Genomic DNA, 15,319 nt, shown 5'->3' on the forward strand with positions numbered 1-15,319 from the left:
GACAGAGAACTCAGGAAAATAAAGAGATTAGCCGAAGAGCCAGAAATGAATATGCACAGATAAGAAGGGAGGCTCAGCGACAATATGAAAATGACATAGCATCGAAAGTCAAGACTGACCCGAAGCTGTTGTACAGCCACATCAGGAGGAAAACAACAGTCAAGGACCAGGTAATCAGACTGAGGAAGGGTGATGGGGAATTCACAAGCAACGACCGAGAGGTATGTCAGGAGCTCAACACGAGATTTAAAGAAGTATTTACAGTGGAAACCAGTAGGACTCCAGGAAATCAGAACAGGGGGGTACACCAGCAAGTGCTGAATGAGGTACATATAACCAAGGAGGAAGTGAAGAAGCTGCTATGCGAACTTGACACCTCAAAGGCGGTGGGACCAGACAACATCTCTCCGTGGGTCCTTAAAGAGGGAGCAGAGATATTGTGTGTGCCATTAACAAAGATCTTCAACACATCATTTGAAACTGGGCAACTCCCTGAGGTATGGAAAATGGCAAATGTAGTCCCAATTTTTAAAAAGGGAGACAGACATGAGGCACTAAACTACAGACCTGTATCACTAACGTGTATAGTATGCAAGGTCATGGAGAAGATCATCAGGAGGAGAGTGGTGGAGCACCTGGAAAGAAACAAGTGTATAATTGACAACCAGCATGGTTTCAGGGAAGGAAAATCCTGTGTCACAAACCTACTAGAGTTTTATGACAAGGTGACAGAAGTAAGACAAGAGAGAGAGGGGTGGATCGACTGCATTTTTTTGGACTGCAAAAAGGCCTTCGACACAGTTCCTCACAAGAGGTTACTGAAAAAGCTAGAAGATCAGGCACACATAACAGGAAAGGCACTGCAATGGATCAGAGAATACCTGACAGGGAGGCAACAACGAGTCATGGTACGTGACGAGGTGTCAGAGTGGGCGCTTGTGACAAGCGGGGTTCCACAGGGGTCAGTCCTAGGACCTGTGCTGTTCTTGGTATATGTGAACGACATAACGGAAGGGATAGACTCAGAAGTGTCCTTGTTTGCAGATGATGTGAAGTTAATGAGAAGAATCAAATCGGATGAGGATCAGGCAGGACTACAAAGAGACCTGGACAGGCTACAAGCCTGGTCCAGCAACTGGCTCCTTGAGTTTAACCCTGCCAAATGTAAAGTCATGAAGATTGGGGAAGGGCAAAGAAGACCACAGACACAATATAGTTTAGATGGCCAAAGACTGCAAACCTCACTCAAGGAAAAAGATCTGGGGGTGAGTATAACACCGAGCATATCTCCTGAGGCGCACATAAATCAGATAACTGCTGCAGCATACGGGCGCCTGGCAAACCTCAGTAAGGAGTCGTTCAAGACACTGTATACCATCTACGTCAGGCCCATACTGGAGTATGCAGCACCAGTTTGGAATCCACACCTAGTCAAGCACGTCAAGAAATTAGAGAAAGTGCAAAGGTTTGCAACAAGACTAGTCCCAGAGCTACGGGGATTGTCCTACGAAGAAAGGTTGAGGGAAATCGGCCTGACGACACTGGAGGACAGGAGGGTCAGGGGAGACATGATAACGACATATAAAATACTGCGCGGAATAGACAAGGTGGACAAAGACAGGATGTTCCAGAGATGGGACACAGACACAAGAGGTCACAATTGGAAGTTGAAGACTCAGATGAATCGAAGGGATGTTAGGAAATATTTCTTCAGTCATAGAGTAGTCAAGTCGTGGAATAGTCTAGAAAGTGAAGTAGTGGAGGCAGGAACCATACATAGTTTTAAGGCGAGGTATGATAAAGCTCATGGAGCAGGGAGAGAGAGGACCTAGTAGCAATCAGTGAAGAGGCGGGGCCAGGAGCTATGACTCGACCCCTGCAACCACAAATAGGTGAGTACAAATAGGTGAGTACACACACACACACACACACGCACACACACCACACACACACACCACACACACACACACCACACACACCACACACCACACACACACACACACACACACACACACACACACACACACACACACACACACCACACACACACACCACACACACACACACACACACACACACACACCACACACACACACCACACACACACACCACACACACACACACCACACACATACCACACACACACACCACACGCACACACACCACACACACACACCACACACACACACCACACACACACACACCACACACACACACACACCCCACACACAGACCACACACACACACACATCACATCACACACACACCACACACACACACACACCACACACACCTCTCACACACACACACCACACACACACACACACTCACACACACACACACACACACACACACACACACACACACACACACACACACACACACACACACACACACACACACACACACACACACACATACCACACCACACACACACGCACACACACATCACATCACACACGCACCACACACACCACACACACACACCTCTCACATACACACACACCACACACACACACCACACACACACACACACACACACACACACACACACACACACACACACATACACACACACACAACAGACCAAGTGTCTAATCGACATGTGCCTAGGACAGAATGGTAACTAACACAAACAAGCATACACATGGGGGACCAGAGACGTGGAGAGCCAAGATGCTGGAGGCAGTGCTGGAAGGTTTATGTACTAATATGTTAGGGACACAACCAGAGAGAGAGAGAGAGATGATGAACCAGCAAGGCTAGACTTCGTATTCAATTCAGACATAGGGGAAATCACACATGAAATGCCCCTCAGTGCTAGCGATCATGTGGTCCTGAGTTTCCAATACATAATAGAGTTAACAATAAAGAGTGAAGGAGCACGAGAAGGATGGGAGAAACCAAACTTCAGAAAAGGGGACTACACAAATATAAAACAATTCCTGCATGAGGTGCAGTGGGGAAGAGGGCTAGAGGGGAAGACAGTAAACGAAATGATGGAACACATGACCGCAAAGTGCAGGGAGACAGAGGAAAAGTTCGTACCAAGGGGCACCAGAAACAACAGGAAGACCAGAGTGAGCCTGTGGTTTACTCAGAAGTGTGGAGAGGCCAAGCCAAGTGTGCTAGATCATGGAAAAAGTATAGAAGGCAAAGGGCTCGGGAAAACGGAAGTTGAGCTGAAGAGCCAGGAATGAACATGCATGGATAAGGAGAGAAGCCTAGCGTCGATACGAGAATGACATAGCATCAAAAGCCAAATCTGACCCAAAGTTGTCATACAGTCACATTGGAAGGAAAACAACAGTCAAGAACTAGATAATTAGGCCGAGGAAAGGAGGGAAGCTTACAGGGAGCGACCAGGAAGTATGTGAGGAGCTCAGCTCAAGATTCAGGGAGGCATTCATAGTGGAGACAGAGGCTTCCAGCAAACCGAGGGAACAGGGTGCACCAGCAAGTGCTGGACACATTGCACACAACCGAGAAGGAGGTAAAGAAACTGCTAGGCGAACTACATACCTCTAAGACGGTGGGCCCAGATAACATAACTCCTTGGGTCCTGGGGGAGCAGTTGCATTGTATGTGCCACCAACAACAATCTTCAATAAATCAATTGAAAAATAACAACTGCTTGAGGTGTGGAAGACGGCAAACGTAGTCGCAATATTTTAAGAAAGGAAACAGACAGGCGGCACTAAACTACAGACCCGTGTTGCTGACATGTATAGCATATAAAGTTATGGAGGAGATTCTCAGGAGAAGAGTGGTGGAGCACCTAGAAAGGAACGGGCTCATACATGACAACAAGCACGGCTTCAGGGGAGAGAAATCCTGCATCACAAATCTGCTGGAGTTCTACGATAAGGTAATAGAAATAAGACAGGAGAGAAAGAGATGGGTAGACTGCATCTTCTTGGACTGTAAGAAGGCTTTCAATACAGTACCATGCAAGAGACTGGTTGAAAAGCTAGAGGAGAAGGCAGGAATAGGAGGGAAAGTACTGCATTGGATCAGGGAATACATGACATGAAGGAAACAACGAGTGTTGGTATGTATGGAGGTGTCAGATTGGGTGGATGTGTCGAGTGGGGTTCCACAAGGGTCAGTCCTAGGTCTGCTGCTGTTTCTAGTATATGTGAATGTCATAACAGAAGGGATACATTTAGAGGTATTCCTGTTTGCAGACGATGTGAAGCTAATGAGGAGAATCAGGTAATTTTACAAGGAAATCTGGACAGGATGCAAACCTGGTCCGACAAATGACTTTTGGAGTTTAACCCCAGCAAGTGCAAAGTCATAAAGTTTGGGGAAGAACAGAGAAGACCGCAGACGGAGTACAGCCTAAGAAGTCAAAGGCTGCAAAACTCACCCAAGGAAAAGGATCTTGGGGTGAGCATAATACCGAGCACATCTCCTGAGGCGCACATCAACCAAATAACTGCTGCAGCATATGGGCGCCCGGCAAACCTAAGAATAGCGTTTCACTATCTAAGTAAGGAGTCATTAGAGACACTGTACACTGTGCACGTCAGACCCATATTGGAGTATGCTGCACCAGTCTGGAATCCACACCTGGTCATACATGTCAACAAATATGAAAAAGTGCAAAGGTTCCAACAAGACTAGTCCCAGAGTTAAAGGGTATGTCCTACGAGGAGAGGTTAAGGGAAATTGACGTGACAACACTGGAGGACAGGAAGGATAGGGTGGACATGATAACGACATAAAAAAATGCTGAGAAAAATTGACAGGGTAGATAAGGACAGGATGTTTCGGAGATAGGACATGGCAAAAGGGGTCACAACTGGAAGTTGAAGACTCAGATGAGTCACAGTGATGTTAGAAAGTATTTCTTCAGTCACAGAGTTGTCAGGAAGTGTAACAAACTGGAGAGTGATGTAGCGGAGGCAGATCCATACATAGCTTTAAGAAGAGATACGATAATGCTCATGGAGCAGGGATAGAGTGGACCTAGTAACGACCAGCGAAGAGGCTGGGCCAAGAGCTGTACCTCGACCCCTGCAACCACAAACAGGCAAGTGCATACAAATACACACACACACACACACACACACACACACACACACACACACACACACACACACACACACACACACACATACACACACACACACACACACACACACACACACAACCATCACACACCGTGTGATGGGCCCGTTGTTGTTTATAATATATATCAATGATCTTGATGAAGGAATTACTAGTGATATGAGCAAATTCGCCGATGACACGAAGATAGATAGGATAATTGATTCAAACGTAGATGTTAGGGAACTTCAGGAGGATTTAGACAAACTCTACTCTTGGTCAGAAAAGTGGCAGATGCAGTTCAATGTAGATAAATGCAAGGTTCTGAAGCTCGGGAGTGTCCATAACCCTAGCACTTATAAGTTAAATAATGTAGAACTTAACCATACAGATTGCGAAAAGGACTTGGGGGTTATGGTAAGCAGCAACCTTAAACCAAGACAGCAATGCCTAAGCGTACGTAATAAGGCAAATAGATTACTGGGATTTATATCAAGAAGTGTAAGCAACAGAAGTCCAGAGGTTATACTGCAGCTTTATACATCATTAGTAAGGCCTCACCTAGATTATGCAGCTCAATTCTGGTCTCCATATTACAGAATGGACATAAATTCGTTAGAAAACATTCAGCGTAGGATGACTAAATTAATACATAGCATTAGAAATCTTCCTTATGAAGAAAGATTGAAGACTCTTAAGTTACATTCACTTGTTAGACGAAGAATGAGGGGAGACCTGATCGAAGTGTATAAGTGGAAGATAGGTATTAATAAAGGGGATATTAACAAGGTCTTGAGGATATCTCTCCAAGAGAGAACCCGCAGTAATGGATTTAAATTAGATAAGTTTAGATTTAGAAAGGACATAGGAAAGTATTGGTTTGGAAATAGGGTAGTAGATGAGTGGAACAGTCTACCTAGTTGGGTTATTGAGGCTAGGACTTTGGGTAGTTTCAAATTTAGGTTGGATAAATACATGAGTGGGATGGGTTGGATTTGAGTGGGACTTGCACATCAGAGCTTATTTCTTGGGTAGCATTGAAAATTGGGTAGGTCAAATGTTTGTTAGTGGGATGAATTGTAAAGGACCTGCCTAGTATGGGCCAGCAGGCCTGCTGCAGTGTTCCTCCTTTCTTATGTTCTTATGTTCTTATGTACACCGATCCCTCTGTTTCCACCCCCCGCACCACAGTTACAGTATTAGAACAGAAGTTGAAGGTTTGGTACACAAGTGCAGATGGATTAACGAATAAACATGAGGAATGGCAAGAAAGAATCAATGAGAAGTCCCCAGACATCATAGCAGTTACAGAAACAAAACTCATGGAGACAATAACAGATGCAATCTTCCCACCAGGATACCAGATCATGAGGAAAGATAGAAGGGGCAGGGGGGGAGGTGGGGTTGCTCTGCTCGTAAAAAACAGATGGAAATTCGAGAAAATGGAAGGAATAGATGAGACGGGAGAAAGAGACTACATAGCAGGTACACTTCAGTCTGGGGAACACAAAGTGGTCATTGCAGTGATGTATAATCCACCACAGAACTGCAGGAGGCCAAGAGAGGAATATGAAGAGAGCAACAGAGCAATGGTGGACACACTTGCTGAAGTGGCAAGAAGAGCTCACTCCAGCAGAGCAAAGTTGCTGGTTATGGGGGATTTCAACCACAGGGAGATTGACTGGGAAAACCTGGAGCCACATGGGGGTCCCGAAACATGGAGAGCCAGGATGTTGGACGTGGTGCTGGAAAACCTCATGCACCAACATGTTAAGGACACTACCAGAGTGAGAGGGGAGGATGAACCAGCAAGATTGGACCTTGTGTTCACCCTGGGCAGCTCAGATATTGAGGACATCAAGTATGAGAGTCCCCTAGGAGCTAGCAACCACGTGGTTCTGTGCTTTGAATACATAGTAGAGCTGCAAGTGGAGAGAATAACAGGAGTTGAATGGGAAAAGCCTGACTATAAAAGAGGGGACTACACAGGGTTGAAGAACTTCCTGCGGGAGGTCCAGTGGGACAGAGAACTGGCAGGAAAGCCAGTAAATGAAATGATGGAATATGTAACAACAAAATGCAAGGAGGCAGTGGAAAGGTTTATTCCCAAGGGCAACAGTAACAATGGGAAGACCAGAACGAGCCCCTGGTGTACCCGACGGTGTAAGGAGGCAAAAACAAAGTGCAATAGAGAATGGAAAAAGTACAGAAGGCAGAGAACACACGAAAATAGGGAGATCAGTCGCAGATCCAGGAATGAGTACGCACAGGTAAGGAGGGAGGCCCAGCGACAGTATGAAAATGACATAGCATCGAGAATCAAGACTGACCCGAAACTGTTGTATAGCCACATCAGGAGGAAGACAACAGTCAAAGACCAGGTGATCAGATTAAGGACAGAAGGTGGAGAACTCACAAGAAATGATCAGGAGGTATGTGAGGAGCTGAACAGGAGATTTAAGGAAGTTTTTACAGTAGAGACAGGAAGGGCTGTGGGAAGACATCACAGAAGGGAACATCAAGAGGGAATATACCAACAAGTGTTGGATGACATTCGAACAACTGAGGAGGAGGTGAAGAAGCTCTTAAGTGACCTTGACACCTCAAAGGCGATGGGACCGGACAACATCTCCCCATGGGTCCTTAGAGAAGGAGCAGAGATGCTGTGTGTGCCTCTAACCACAATCTTCAACACATCCCTTGAAACTGGGCAACTACCTGAGAAATGGAAGACTGCTAATGTAGTCCCCATATTTAAGAAAGGAAACAGAAACAAGGCACTAAACTACAGACCTGTGTCTCTGACATGTATTGTGTGCAAAGTCATGGAGAAGATTATCAGGAGGAGAGTGGTCGAACATCTGGAAAGGAACAAAATTATAAATGAAAACCAGCATAGGTTCATGGAAGGCAAATCTTGTATCACAAACCTCCTGGAGTTTTATGACAAGGTAACAGAAGTAAGACACGAGAGAGAGGGGTGGGTAGATTGCGTTTTCCTAGACTGCAGGAAGGCCTTTGACACAGTTCCCCACAAGAGATTAGTGCAGAAGCTGGAGGATCAGGCGCACGTAAAAGGGAGGGCACTGCAATGGATAAGGGAATACCTGACAGGGAGGCAGCAACTAGTCATGGTACGTGAAGAGGTATCACAGTGGGCGCCTGTTACGAGCGGGGTCCCACAGGGGTCAGTTCTAGGACCAGTGCTATTTTTGATATATGTGAACGACATGATGGAAGGAATAGACTCTGAAGTGTCCCTGTTCGCAAATGACGTGAAGTTGATGAGTAGAATTAAATCGGACGAGGATGAGGCAGGACTGCAAAGAGACCTGGACAGGCTGGACATGTGGTCCAGTAACTGGCTTCTCGAATTCAATCCAGCCAAATGCAAAGTCATGAAGATTGGGGAGGGGCAAAGAAGACCGCAGACAGAATATAGGCTAGGTGGACAAAGACTACAGACCTCACTCAGGGAGAAAGACCTTGGGGTGACCATAACACCGAGCACATCACCGGAGGCACACATCAACCAAATAACCGCTGCAGTATACGGGCGCCTGGCAAACCTGAGAATAGCGTTCCGATACCTTAATAAGGAATCGTTTAAGACACTGTACTCTGTGTATGTTAGGCCCATACTGGAGTATGCAGCACCAGTCTGGAACCCACACCTGGTCAAGCACGTCAAGAAGTTAGAGCAAGTACAAAGGTTTGCAACAAGGCTAGTCCCAGAGCTCAAGGGAATGTCGTACGAGGAAAGGTTAAGGGAAATCGGACTGACGACACTGGAGGACAGAAGGGTCAGGGGAGACATGATAACGACATACAAGATACTGCGGGGAATAGACAAGGTGGACAGAGATAGGATGTTCCAGAGAGGGGAGACAAGGACAAGGGGTCACAACTGGAAGCTGAAGACTCAGACGAGTCACAGGGACGTTAGGAAGTATTTCTTCAGTCATAGAGTTGTCAGCAAGTGGAATAGCCTAGCAAGTGAAGTAGTGGAGGCAGGAACCATACATAGTTTTAAGAAGAGGTATGACAAAGCTCAGGAAGCAGAGAGAGAGAGGATCCAGTAGCGATCAGTGAAGAGGCGGGGCCAGGAGCTGAGTCTCGACCCCTGCAACCACAATTAGGTGAATACAATTAGGTGAGTACACACACACACACAATTATGACGATACAAATAGGATCAGCATGTTCCCTGCGCAAGGATAATAAGCAAAATAGTGAAGAGTTCCACCTAGCAGCGAATAGCGAAAAAGCAAGGGCCATGAGCTGCGACTCGACCCCTGCAACCACAAATAGGTGAGTACACCTTCACCTCATCTAATAGTGAATAGTGAAAGTAAAGACTGCATCAGGAAGGTATGGCCGGGTGTGCTCGAAACCTGCCCTCGGTACAGCGGCCTATATTACCACCAGCCTGACTCCTCTTAATGTAAGGTAACTGTCACACATGAGTATCTTGTATCCGCAAGTCTGCTAGCTGAAGTAAATGATCTTGGAGTGCTTATTATGTCCACTGAGTGCTGAGTGTGCTCACCGAGTGCTGAATATGTCCACTGTGTGCTGAGTGTGCTCACTGAGTGCTGAGTGTGCTCACTGAGTGCTGAGTGTGCTCACTGAGTGCTGAGTGTGCTCACTGAATGCTGAGTGTGCTCACTGAGTGCTGAGTGTGCTCACTGAGTGCTGAGTGTGCTCACTGAGTGCTGAGTGTGCTCACTGAGTGCTGAGTGTGCTCACTGAGTGCTGAGTGTGCTCACTGAGTTCTGAGTGTGCTCACTGAGTGCTGAGTGTGCTCACTGAGTTAATCTTAATATCACATCTGTCAGACACTGCAACATGGGATCTTGATACAAAGAATTCTTCAACATTGGTTCAACCTTTGGACGAAGACCTACTTATACTAGTGGCAGGTCCCACTATGATCCCGCCTCCTCCTGCTTCGACTCACCTGACTGCAGTATATAAGCCACCTCTCTGGCCCTATGCTGTACTTCCTACAAGAGTGATGGACTGAACACATCGATTCCAGGATGAGGAACTGATTACCTCAAACTCCTCGTCTCCTTATGCCTTCCTGCTTTGTATTGGACTGATGAAGATTCTCATATGTTGCTTGTCTCAATTCTTCATCTACTTGTGATACAGCTGTGGCTGATTTCCAGCACTCTTCAATATTGGAAATATAAACACAAATGCAGTATAATGTGATCCTTCATTGACAACGTGTCACCCACACAGTGGGCTTTTTCAAGTCACACACAGATCACATTCAGATCTGTGTGTGACTTGAAACATTATACTGCATATGTGTTTATATTTCCACTGTGTCGGTAGTTGATACCATTTATTTCCACTCTTCAATATTACCAGGCCAGCTTTTGGCAAAGCTTCCTAGTACCTGTTAAACCAGACTGTTGCTGTTAACGGCTCCCTGGCTCACACAGATACCACAGCCTGGTTCAGTTGTCAGTTGCCGGAAGTGGTGATCCATTTTCCTCTTGGGTACCTCTGCATTTGTTCCACCAATGTTTGTGATATCTGTTGGTAGCAAGTTGAAGAGCCCCACGGCGCCTCTGATTTGTTCTACACTTTCTCCCATATCTCTTACTGTAGCATGTTGTTAGGGTAGTGTGAAGATTTAGCACTAGGCCCTCCATCACCTAGCAGGTGTGTGTTGTCAAGTATCTCTTCCTTCGTTTCTCCAGAAACTACGGTGCAGGTACTGTGAGGCGTTACTAACAGTTTTAATGATGTTCTGGTTCTATGCTGGCAATGAACGCTCTATATACGTTCTCCAGTTGTGATGAATGGTTTAGAAAACCGACAAGTTGAAGAACTAAGACATTTATGCAACACATGGGAATCTTTATTGAAGAAAAGTTTCGCCACACAGTGGCTTCATCAGTCCAATACAAAGTAGAAATGGGTAAGGAGAGGAGAAGTTTGAGGTAATCAGTCCCTCAACCTGGAATCGATGTGTTCAGTCCATCACTCTTGTAGGAAATGCAGCATAGGGCCAGATAGGTGGCCCTATGCTGAATAGTGTGAACATGTCTTCTTTCGATCAGTGTTTCAGTGGACTGTCATTAAAAGCTAAAACTGGTGCCTTTATTTACTGCCTCAGTACACTACCTCAGTACACTGCCTCAGTACACTGTCTCAGTACACTGCCTCAGTACACTGCCTCAGTACACTGTCTCAGTACACTGTCTCAGTACACTGCCTCAGTGCATTGTCTCAGTACACTGTCTCAGTACACTGCCTCAGTACACTGCCTCAGTACACTGTCTCAGTACACTGTCTCAGTACACTGTCTCAGTACACTGCCTCAGTACACTTATAACGAGTTTGTTTGGTAGTATGGTAGCGGGTGGTTAAATGATACGTCTTCGGAGGCTTCTTCGTTTATTCTTAAGTAGTGGTGGGTACACAGGCTTGTGTTGTGCCCATGGCCCGGGCAGGGCCATCCCACGAGAGAGAGCTGGGAGGCCTTGTGTCTTGCTGCTAGGCCGCTGTGTGAGTGAGCGGGAGGCATGTCTGGGCATACTGAAGTGGCAAGGCCTATAGATGGCAGCACCTGAGTGGCGCGAAATATGAACTAAGCTGGCAGACAGCATGGGCTGTCTGTGCAGACAGTACAGGCTGTCTACATACGCTCGGCCACCTACCGCGCGTCGTCCCGACGTGACAATACTGGTGGGTAAAAGAAACTCGGTCTCTCTCTCGTAGGAACAGGGCACAGAACACAAAATAACAACATATATATACATATGAACATGGAAAAAAAACTTCCTACAAGGAGGGAAGAAAAAACATGTGGGGTGTGCTAAATATCGTGGTCATAGGCAGTGAGCGTCGAAGGGCATCACTGCACGCCTTCCTGCATCTGGACAGATACTGCAACACGGGAAACATCGCTGCGGCTGAGCTGTGATGTAACAGGTTATGGTCTCCTCTGGAACGGTGAAGCAGACATCGTAGGAGTCGCTGCAGGTTTCACTCAACCTGGGGCACAACATGCTGGTGCCCTCGAGTGAGGCGTCGACAAACTCGGCAACTGGGCAGGACTTCTGGCAAGCGACTCAGGAGGACACTTCTCGACTGGTACTGTCGCTGGGCTGTCACCGCCGGCGAGCGTGGAGCGAGTTGTGGAGCGAGTCGTGGCAGAGACGACTGGGCGAAACATCTGGGAGTCGTAACATCATACACCAGACTGCAGTGAGAGAGCTAGCAGTCAAAGTGACATCTTTGTGCAGGCTGCTCACTGAAGCTTGTGACACGAGGCTGACACAGTGTGTCATTCTCTCGGCAGTTGGAATTATAGCAGAGGTTAGTCTAAGCGTCCCCAGACTTGTTTCTCTACATATAACTGCACTCTGACGGTCTGGAGGTGAAGTGAAACAAATTTCGATGGGAATCATAGCAGGTACGATTCTGCAGAACAACACAAGCGACGAGCATAAAGGCTTTCTGTACAAGAGGGCTCATACGCTCAGGGCTGAGTAATCAGCTGTCAAACACACTGGTCACACGGGTGACTTAGCACAGTGGTGCTACTCAGGTCTGGCTCAGACCTCACTGGACACACGGAAACTTTAAAAACACACCGCGGTACAACATGGCTTAAACTAGCAAATGATACTTTTCTGTGCATAAAACTGACTAAGACATACTAAAATGTGAGAACACTGACTGAGAGGAATTAATTAACACACGACATATATTTTCTCTCAATCTTCTCGACAATATTAAAATAATTACTGAACACTCGATGGTGACATCATGTGATGTCAGGCGTGATGTCGCGAGGTGACGTCAGCAGCACTGTGACGTCAGCAGACATCTCGAGGTGACGTCAGGCAGACATCGTGACGTCATGAAGTCGGGCAGCATCGTGGGTGACGTCAATGTGATGCGGGCAGCAGACCACAGCATGTGGCCTGGGACATCTGGCAACTCACGTGGCTGGCAGATCCACGTGACATCGCCCACACCCACGTGGCGTTGTGATCTACGTGGTGTCGTGATCTACGTGGCATGCTGATACACGTAGCTTCGAGTGGCCTCGGGCACTCGGATACACAGCTCTGGCAATGAATTCACATGGAAAACAGCAGAAAACACAGCAGAGGGAGTGGGCAGTGGTGAGTGGTGTATGGTAGACGGGTGAGCGTGGAGCGTGGGTGAGTGTATGGCGAGGGAGCATCTGGCGGTCTCTCCTCCTCCCACCCACAAACACAGGGAAACACACTGGACGCAGAAATCACCACAAGACTCACCTCTGGCTTGCTGAAACAGCTGTGCTGAGCTGAACAACAACAGCAGCATACAAGTGACGCTGAACACGTGACTTGAGAAACAGTGTGGGACACTGTAGCGTGGGATGCTGTAGCGTGGGGTCACTTACAATTCTCGGAGAATTTCGGCAAATTTCGGCTGGATCCTGCTTGTACCTGTGTCTGGATGCTCAAACGTGCAGACACGACATCAGGATAACTCGTTGAGAGACGGATGCTTCTTGTGTAGGGTGATGAAGTGAAGATGACTTCATACCTCTTCTTCCTCTCTCCAGGCAAACACAACTGCTGCGAGCACCGCTGGTACCAATATAACGAGCTTGTTTGGTAGGCTGTAGCAAGTGGGTGGTTAATGATAAACTTTTTCGGAGGCTTCTTCGTTTATTGTTAAGTCGTAGGTGGGTTACAGGCTTGTGTGTTTGTGCCCATGGCCCGGGCAGGGCCATCCCATGAGAGAGAGCTGGGAGGCCTTGTGTCTTGCTGCTAGGCCGCTGTGTGAGTGAGTGGGAGGCATGTCTGGGCATACTGAAGTGGCAAGGCCTATAGATGGCAGCACCTGAGTGGCGCGAAATATGAACTAAGCTGGCAGACAGCATGGGCTGTCTGTGCAGACAGTACAGGCTGTCTACACACTGCCTCAGTACACTGTCTCAGTACACTGTCTCAGTACACTGTCTCAGTACACTGCCTCAGTGCACTTCCTCAGTGCATTGTCTAAGTACACTGCTTCAGTACACTGTCTCAGTACACTTCCTCAGTACACTCTCTCAGTACACTGTCTCAGTACACTGTCTCAGTACACTGCCTCAGTACACTGCCTCAGTGCATTGTCTCAGTGCACTGCCTCAGTACACTGTCTCAGTACACTGCCTCAGTACACTGTCTCAGTGCACTGCCTCAGTACACTGTCTCAGTACACTGCCTCAGTACACTGTCTCAGTACACTGCCTCAGTACACTGCCTCAGTTCCGTGCCTCAGTACACTGTCTCAGTACACTGTCTCAGTACACTGCCTCAGTACACTGCCTGAGTGCATTGTCCCAGTACACTGCCTCACTATACTGTCTCAGTACACTGTCTCGGTATGCTGTCTCAGTACACTGTCTCAGTACACTGTCTCAGTACACTGCCTCAGTTCCCTGCCTCAGTACACTGTCTCAGTACACTGTCTCAGTACACTGCCTCAGTACACTGCCTGAGTGCATTGTCTCAGTACACTGCCTCAGTATACTGTCTCAGTACACTGTCTCGGTATGCTGCCTCAGTACACTGTTTCAGTACACTGTCTCAGTACACTGCCTCAGTACACTGCCTCAGTGCATTGTCTCAGTACACTGCCTTAGTACACTGTCTCAGTACACTGTCTCCGTACACTGCCTCAGTACTTTAATTCAGTACACTGCCTTAATATACTGCTTCAGCACACTGCCTCGATACAATGCTTCAGTACACCGCTTCAGTGCACTGCTTCAGTACACTGCCTCGATACACTGCCTCAGTATACTGCCTCAGTACACTGCCTCAGAACACTGCTTCAGTACACTGCCTCGATACACTGCCTCAGTACACTGCCTCAGTACACTGCGTCAGTACACTGCCTCGATACACTGCCTCAGTACACTGCCTCAGTACACTGCCTCAGTACACTGCTTCAGTACACTGCCTCGATACACTGCTTCAGTACACTGCCTCGATACACTGCCTCAGTACACTGCCTCAGTACACTGCCTCAGTACACTGCCTCAGTACACTGCCTCAGTACACTGCTTCAGTACACTCCTTGCTCTGTTCTCTACTCTGTCAAGTAGTCGCAGATGAGATGGAGAAAGGCAAACCAAGAAAGTGGAGCTTACTTAAGGTGTGAGCGTACTTGTGCCTCGTACAGACTCTTGCAGCCAGATACGAGATACGTCGAAGTGCTGTAAGCTTCCTGGTCAGCTTGTTTGCAAGATTTA

The 15,319-nt window shown here is 47.3% G+C and overlaps 1 long non-coding RNA gene and 1 pseudogene across 1 annotated transcript in view; one reads left to right on the forward strand and one right to left on the reverse strand.

Annotated features, from left to right (window-relative positions):
* Nucleotides 1-15,319, reverse strand: part of LOC138853461 (uncharacterized) — a 346,452-nt gene that overhangs the window by 187,242 nt on the left and 143,891 nt on the right. The window lies entirely within an intron of this gene.
* LOC138853501 (U6 spliceosomal RNA) lies at nucleotides 9,209-9,307 on the forward strand (annotated as a pseudogene).

Source organism: Cherax quadricarinatus, chromosome 31, assembly GCF_038502225.1.
Source record: "Cherax quadricarinatus isolate ZL_2023a chromosome 31, ASM3850222v1, whole genome shotgun sequence".
Lineage (NCBI taxonomy): Eukaryota > Metazoa > Arthropoda > Malacostraca > Decapoda > Parastacidae > Cherax > Cherax quadricarinatus.